The sequence below is a fragment of the Amblyomma americanum genome, chromosome 3 (genome assembly GCF_052857255.1).
Source record: "Amblyomma americanum isolate KBUSLIRL-KWMA chromosome 3, ASM5285725v1, whole genome shotgun sequence".
Classification (NCBI taxonomy): Eukaryota; Metazoa; Arthropoda; class Arachnida; order Ixodida; family Ixodidae; genus Amblyomma; species Amblyomma americanum.
In genome coordinates this window covers 42,909,325-42,918,164 of record NC_135499.1, presented here as the reverse complement: position 1 = coordinate 42,918,164, position 8,840 = coordinate 42,909,325, and positions in this window count along the sequence as shown.

The window sequence follows — 8,840 nt, the reverse complement described above, 5'->3', positions numbered from 1 at the left end:
TTCGCATGCCTTACCTCTCATACCTAGAGGTTTACTGTTGTTCAGGCAGTCTGGTTTGACCCGCGATTGGCAATTTTTTCGGCGCGCGCTGTCACGAGCAAAGCCAAATAGCCGGTGCATTTCAATAGTGCGGCCAGAACACCGGGAGCACAACAGACCCTCATAACTTGGTCTCTGACTGCTGCATCACATACACTACGAGCTCACTTGAAGCAAAGGGGCGTGGCCCGTTTTCGCCTCGGTTTTGCAAGTTTTGTGTGTTTTCCACCGCGTTTCTTCTTCGATTAGAAGCACGTCGTCGTCGTTACATGTCGCGGCCTTTCTTCTCCCGATTACAGCCGCCTCGGTACATATCGCACGTTCTGCACCACGCTGCCAAAAGCCGCATGTTTTGACCACCAGACCACAAGCGCTTGCACTGATGACGTAAGCCGAGAAAGCTTAAAGGCGAGTGCTAAAACCTGCCAGGCCACATCAAAAGTTGCCGAGCGGCTTTGGCTTCACAACCTGATCACAAAGGCATTTCGCAATAAGCAGCCGTATTATTTATGCGCTCTTGCGAGTAAGCGAGTACGTGAAGCTCTCGTCGCAGCTTTTTGTTCAGTTCAATTTTTGTTTTATCTTAATGCCATGAAGGCACGAAGGCTCTCCCCTCTCCTTCTTTGCGCCAGCTCACTACGAATATCCTGGCGCCAAACCTATCTTCTGTGCTTCAGTAAGCAAAGAAGCTGTGGCTGCATGTGACGTGAACGCAAGGCTGCTTTTTTCTCCAGTAACGGTTTATTTTCCTTTCTTTTCGGATCATTTTTAAAGAAACCACAACTGAAAAAAAAGGCTCTTTTCATTGTCCTCATGCAGCCAAGTGAGTAAAATTCGTCACGCGTGTTTCTGGGCAACCATATCCTATAGATTACTTTTTTTCCTCTTTCGATGACAGCAGTAGCAGGGATGGGCGAAACGCAAAGGCGCCCATGTGCTGTGCGATGTCAGTGAATGTTGAACGTCCCCAGAGGGTCGAAATTATTGGGGAGGCCTCCACTACGGCACCTTTTTTCTCCCTTCTTTTACCCCCACCTTCCTCCTTCGCTTAGGGCAGATATGTGAGATAATTACTGTGCCATTTCCTTTCCTCGAAAACCAATTTTCAATTTTTTCCTTAGTTGCTCGGGCTCCTCTTTCTTATTTTACCCTGGCAGAGACAATGGTATTGAAAATAAATAGTTATCAGGGGCTGATTTTTGAGGCCTCTTTTTGCTTCAGTCGCTTTTGATGATCTTTCTTCATGTTTTGAAAGTAAAAAGAAATTGTTTAGTAAAATTTGTCCTCGAATAAAGCGACTTAATCACTGCGAATTAGGAAGATGTCATCGCATCGCATCATCAGTTTACGTGTAGTCAACGCCATCCAGAGGGAAACGCAACCATTTGCATTGTTTTGTTGCAGTGCAAGCCACTAAGGAAAGCAGTTAAGAAAATATGACCATTTGGCTTCAGACATGTCCTCAGCTTTCTACTCCCAATCAGTGAGTTGACAAATTACTTGGAAGAGAAATTTGACATTATTACGTGGAATTTTTCACATACGGTGCAGCAGCAAGACAAAGGCACTTTAGAAAATGTTGGAAACTGAATGTTGACTACGTAAAAATATTATATTTGGCAGGACATGCATGCTCCGCGCTGCTTGTATACAAGGGAAACTTAGGGCCTTGGGAACAGTTTTTACATTCAAAACAACAAACACAGCATAATTATATGGAATTCGGTGACCCTAATATATTCCATATTATCCAATTAAGGAAAACCAAGTAATTTCTGTCCTTTTAAAAGTGCAGCCGTTGACTTAAAAACAGCAGTCCGTCATAACTTTTCGTTTGTCGTGTAGTCAGAGCGAGTGCATCATGCATAAAATACGCTCAAAACTGCCAAAACACTACTGCCACGAGTAAAACAAGTATGTACTGTCTATTTCCAGATCAGTAGCATTATTACAGTTGCCACGCGACCGTACAGAAACCATGCCAGACGCATAGCACACTGCACGCAACTGGCGTGTGAGACCCAACATGCCGCTGCGAGGGGAAACGGCGGCGCGGGGTAGTACAAAGGGTGTCCCCACCCTGAAAGTGGAGGTGAGTGGGCATCCAGGCACCCTAGAGAACACTGCATTTAGTTAGCTTTAAAATCGCTAAGAGCTTTAAAATCGCCAAATTATCTGAAAAGTTATCACTTATACTGCTTACGTGTGGGCGAGAGTAGGCGAAATAAAAGCGAACCGCTACCATTTGAGCGAGCTATTGCGTCAGATAATCCAGCGGCGACATGTATTTATTCTGAAGCGGGTGAGCAGGGCGCCGTCATGTTGTCAACGCATCCCGTAACGTGCCCGTTGCGTGCACACGCTATGGTTTGTCGCGTGCGTACACCTGTAAGACGCTGCGAGATACATAGCGTTTCGCGCATGCGCAGTCGTTGCCCGCAGAGTCACTGGGTACGCCCAACTAAAAGAGTCAATCACTTTCATCCCCCTAGCCCGACAATTGGCAACCATTCCTCACCTGAAGCACACCATCTATGCCGGCGGCGTAACGCTATGGACTACCCATAGCGTGACACACACTCAGCAGCAGCGGTGCCGATTGTTCCTGGTGTTTCGTCTAAGGCAGACCTTCATCGTTTCATATTTTACAGGTTTCATCCCGTCACTTGCACGTGCCCTGTCTTTCCTGCCAGCCAGCTCCAGTTGATCACCAGCAGACAACGCCTCTGCACCGTTCATCACTGCGTCACCACTACGTCACGTCAAGACGACTACAAAAGGCACCCGCATCGACAGTAGTTTCCACACACACTGAGCAGCAGTGGTGCCTATTGTTCCTGGTGTTTCGTCTAAGCCAGAACCTTCATCGTTTCATATTTTACAGGTTTCATCCCGTCACTTGCACGTGCCCTGTCTTTCCTGCCAGCCAGCTCCAGTTGATCACCAGCAGACAATTTCTCTGCACCGTTCATCACTGCGTCACCACTACGTCACGTCAAGACGGCTACAAAAGGCACCCGCATCGACAGTAGTTTCCACACACACTCAGCAGCAGCGGTGCCGATTGTTCCTGGTGTTTCGTCTAAGCCAGACCTTCATCGTTTCATATGTTACAGGTTGGTTCTTTTTAACTTGTACTTACCGACTGTGTGGCTATCGCTGCTGCTGAGCGATCTTGTTCTTGTTCTTTAGAATCATGTCTGACTGCCTTGTCTGCGGCAACTTGTTTACAGACGGCGAAAAACGCTTATCTTGTTCTGAATGCCAATTCAGTTATCATTTGGGTACCTGTTCTGGGGTAACGCTTAGTGCGCACCGAAAAAAATCGGAGGCTGCCCTAAAATCCTGGAAATGTGTCACTTGCAAAACAGCCAAAGCTCGAAGTGGTCAAAATTCCACAACCGATGAAGACATAGCTGAACTTAGCCTGCCGGAAGAAATATCCGAGATTCACCGTAAACTTGCCTTCCTGCTAGAAATGAATGTTAAGGTAGATGCACTTGAAGAAATCAAAGAAACAATGGCAAGCGTCGATCAGTCCATGCAAGAAATGTCTTCAAAATATGATGAGGTCATCATTCAGATGAAGCAACAAAATGCAGATATTGCAGGTCTACGCAAACGTGTGGAAAAACTGGAAGTCAAAGTAAATGATCATGAAATTGAAGAGCTTCGACAGCAAGTTAACTACCTTGGTCAGTACGGCAGGCGGCTTAATCTAGAAGTGCATGGACTGCCCCTACATGAAAATGAAAGCCTGCTAGAAAAGCTTAACCGCCTTGCAGACGATCTGCAGCTTCCATATCTCTCTGGACAAGACACTGAAGCGGCCCACCTCTTTCCGTTGAAATCACGAACTGAAACGACAGACGTCGAAACCGTGAATGCTAGTATAGATAAGAAGGTAAAGTTTCCGCCCGTCCTGGTTCGGTTTACGTCCCGTACAACAAGAGATGCATGGCTCGAGAAAAAGGCTGAACTGAAAGAATTAAGGAAAAACATTTATGTGAATGAAAATCTTACAGTGCAGAACAAAAAAGCTTTTCTGGCACATGAAGTCACGAGCTGATGAAAAAGGGTACCAGTTTGCGTGGCACAAGAATGGAAAAATGTTTGTACGCCGTGCTCCCCGCTCTCGAGTTATCAGAATTGTCACGATGGAAGACCTTGATAACATAAGGTAAAGGCATTCAACAGCTTTAGGTTTTTATTTACTCATCCGTGAAAATGATAGCCCCTTTCCGCAGATGTAAGTACTACGATAAGCATTCGTTTAAAGAAAGTACAACCTTACGTCAAAACAACCAGTTTTCTTTGTTCTATTTGAATGCCCAAAGCTTAAAAAGGAAGCACGAGTCCGTCTGCATGCTCCTAGATGATTTAGACCACAAATTTGATATTTTGGCTTTTTCTGAGACATGGTTTCGGGATGATTCCGATGTGGTACACTTCCCAGGGTACAGATGCGCCTCGCTATCTCGGAAAACTAAAAAAGGAGGAAATGTAGCCTTTTGTGTTAAATGCGACTTCTCCTTTGAAGTCATACGCGATTTCACTGTTATGCATGACCACTATGAATCTCTCATGATTGAATGTGTTAGCAAGATATTTGTAGTTATGTAGAGGCCGCCCACTGGAATTGTTTCTAAGTTGTTAGAGTTCATTGAACGCATGCTTGATTACTGCTCACAGCTGGGTAAATCCCTGATTGGCACGGGTGATTTTAATATTAACCTGCTTTATTTCGGGCCCTCCTGACGGGCATTTTTGGATGTGTTTTTTTCCTTTGGCTATGATAATGTCATTACTGTTCCGACCAGAGTGACGAATGCATCTGAAAGCCTGCTTGATTTGTGCTTCACGGCGCAAACAACTGGTCTAGAATCAGGTGCTCTGATATCCGAAGTAAGTGATCATATGCCGATATTTGTATTCTTTACACCTGAAACAAAAATACGCAGACAAGGTAAACATGATGCGTGACCACCATACAGAGCGATAAATAAGAGCACGATTGCAGATTTTGTAAGATCAGTAAGCAAAATAGAATGGTCTTTCATCTACAACTTGACAGATCCTGTAAAGGCGTTCGGCCAATTTTCTACAATAATTAGAAAGCTTTATAATGAAGCGTTTTCTTTAAGACAGGCCAAACGCAATAAGAAATGTAAGAAACCATGGATTGACAATGAGCTGTTAAGAAGAATAAAAGAAAGAGAAAGACTGTTTGCCACTTTTATAAAGACAAGGCAACCAGAGCACTTAATAATATTTAAAAAAGTGAGAAATAGACTGAGCCGAGATATAAAGTTAGCACGCGAAAGGTATTATCAGAATAAATTCACTAATATTCTTAATGACCCCAAAAAAGTCTGGAAAGCATTAAATGAACTGCTTCCTAATGTTAAAGAAAGTTATGCTTCTGAAATAAGCGATAACGGAACAATATACACAGGAGATTCACTCGCGAATAAGTTTAATGAACATTTTCTAAAAAGCGGATCATCAAGTGCTTTGAACACTTGCAGCCCTACCTATAGATCTTATATTTCGACTAGTATAAGCAGGTCTTTATTTCTCGCACCTACAAATGACGCGGAGATAAGTAGCCAACTGCTCAAATTAAAGAACTCAGCAGCCTGTGGTGTTGATGGCATTACAGCAGAGCCTATAAAAACAGTCGCAGTGTACATAAGCAAACCATTGTCATACATTTGCAATCTCATATTGTCTACTGGTATTTTCTCTGATGAATTATAAATTTTAAAGGTATCGGTAATATTTAAAGGGGGTGACAGGAATTACTTTAACAACTACAGACCAATTTCGATCCTGCCAATTTTTCCTAAATTAGTTGAGCAATTGATTAATGAACGTATCCTGAATTTCTGCGCTGTAAACAATATTATAACAGAAAGACAATATGGGTTTCGGAAGCGACAGTGTACGGAAACGGCGCTGCTAAACATAAAAGAATGAATAGTAAGCAACTTTGAAAATAAACTGTATACAATAGGAATATTTCTTGACTTTAAAAAAGCATTTGACTCCATCAAGCATGACACCTTATTACTAAATTTAAATGAGTATGGGATAAGGGGAATTGCTCTTAACCTTATTCAAAGTTACTTAACTAACAGGCTACAGTACACAGAAATACTTAGTTCGCGATCCGCACGGGGAGAAATCAAATTTGGTGTACCACAAGGGTCTATTCTCGGCCCGCTTCTTCTCCTTTTATACATCAATGATATCATTAACGTGCCTCTTACTACAGACATAATCCTATATGCCGATGACACTAACATTTTTTTTTCTGGTGAAAATTTATGCGCTGTTTAACGAGAAGCTAATATCTGGCTAAATAAAGTGTATGAGTGGCTTAGAATAAACAAATTAGAATTAAACACTAAAAAAACGAAATACATTATTTTTCGGCCTCGTGGTAGGCATATCGATGGCACCATAGTATTAAAGTACAATGAAGAAGTCATCCAGCGCTGCTCATTTCATAGATTTCTTGGAGTTGTGTTTGAAGAACATTTGAACTGGTCAAATCATATCGACAACATAAAAACCAGTATTGCAAGATCCATCGGTATTATAAATAAACTAAGGAACCTATTACCTCCACAATTAAAAAAACAGCTATATTATAGTCTAGTGCACTCACGCCTTCAATACTGCTTATCCGTTTGGGGAACGACGACAAAAACAAATATAGATAAGTTATTTGTTTTACAGAAACGCATATTACGCATTATTGAGAATGCACCCTACATGAGTCATTCCACTCCGCTCTTCAAGAAGAACAATATATTAACAATCGGAAACCTCATTAACAGGAAAGCAGCAATTACAATATTCCACGCAATCAAGCTTAATGAAAGACAATTTTTTCAAGAATACCTCACGAATGAACACCAATATGACACAAGGTACACAACTTACAACAAGGGTAAAATACGAACTAATTACGGCATGCAACAGCAATCATTTGTTATACCAGATTTCTTAAATCGCCACCCTGCCTTTACGACGTTAGTAAATCAATCATTTTCGTTAGCAGTCTTCAGAAAAAAGTTCAATGCTTATTTGTTGTCACTTTAAGAGAAATTTGACTTCCTAATCATGTGCGGTTGCTTTGAATGCCTGCTGTATATATATATTTTTGTTAACCCTACAAGGCCGCTTTTTGTCAATGCCCGTATTATCTTTACCATTGTTCTCTGCTCTTTAGTGCATGTAACAGATTATTTTTCTCTTCACACCCTATGCTGAGGTGTTGTGTGTATTGAGAGGCTGACACTCGTCAGGCATCCGTGCCTTTTTGTCAGCTTCTTAGACAGATGTGTACTTTTTTTTTATTGTACCTGTCTGCCTGAAATAAACATTCATTCATTCATTCATTCATTGCAGAGGTGGCGCCATGAGGACACTGTCCAAGCAGCCGCGAATCTGACCCAAAAGTATGCAGTCAGCGTCAGACTTTCTTGTTCCTCAGAGAAGTCAGACCAGCCCTGCATCCGTCCCAAGAACCACACCACCCCCGTGGTCGTGGATATTGGATGACAGACAAGAGGTCGAAACCCTCTGTACACTGGATATGCATACCGAGAGCGATTGAAAGAACAGCACTCAAGCAGGTAGTAGGGGCGATCTCTCACCTCATCCGCCGGCTCTTCAGCCACCACAGAGGCATGAAGGAGGGCGATTTGTGTCGCCTTCTCCACGCCTTTGTACTGCGTCACCGCGTGCTCTACTCCACCCAGTATTTCCAGCTTTCTCACCGTGACGCCTTGGATGCCCTCATTCTTTCGGCATACCCTTCGCCTTTCCATAAATACACCTACCGGCAGACTCTTACAATTAGGCCTTCACAACACAGTCGGGGAACTTGGTGACCCACACCAACAAGCACAATACCTTTGACTCACGCAAACCGCCACTGGCCGACATATCCTGCTTTCCCTTTAAATCCGAATGCCTTCCAATGATCCAACATTACTCTCCGTACCGAAACCCCTACGCCAAGAACTGCTCACTAAGGCACTACCCAGTAACATCCACCCCGAACATTACTATCAACGCCGCAGAGCTCGTGCTAAATCACTCCACCGGTATTACAGCTCCGAACCAGACACCTTATGGGTAGACGCAGCCGGCACGTGCGATTAAGCGGTGGCTGCCGCGGTGTATCACACTCTCTCCCCTATTGGTACACACATACTCCCCACAGACACTTCCCCCGAAGCCGCAGAGGAACATGCCATCACCGTTTGCCACTCTGAACACAAAACCCCGGTATGTTTTATCTGACTGCAAAACTACAATCTGAAATATCGCATCAGGCCAAATGGACGTCCCCGGTTTTTGCATAATGGACTGGCCTGAGGCACCCCCGCCCCGTCTTGTGGAGCTGACCTGGGTGCCCGCCCACTCCAGGATTCCTGCAAACGAGGCCGCCAACCACTTAGCCCGAGGCTCTTAGAGAAGGCTCTGGCGGCCTCGCACCCGGGATTCACGAAAGAGCGTGCTCACACTTTCAGCGAGCTGACACTGGCCTCCAAATGCTTCGCATTAGCTAAACCCCGCACCCAATGGCGTAGCCAGAAATTTTGTTCAGGGGTTGGGCTCATGTTGCAGGGCGGCCTCCTCATTGAATGATAGAATTTGTGGAGGAATCAAACACAAAAATAATAACTGCATTGCCATTGACAATGCCATTGTGTATTAGATAGCGCTACGCACTGTCTAGACGAGTGAAATATGTATTCTTTAAACAAAAGAATGTATTCATA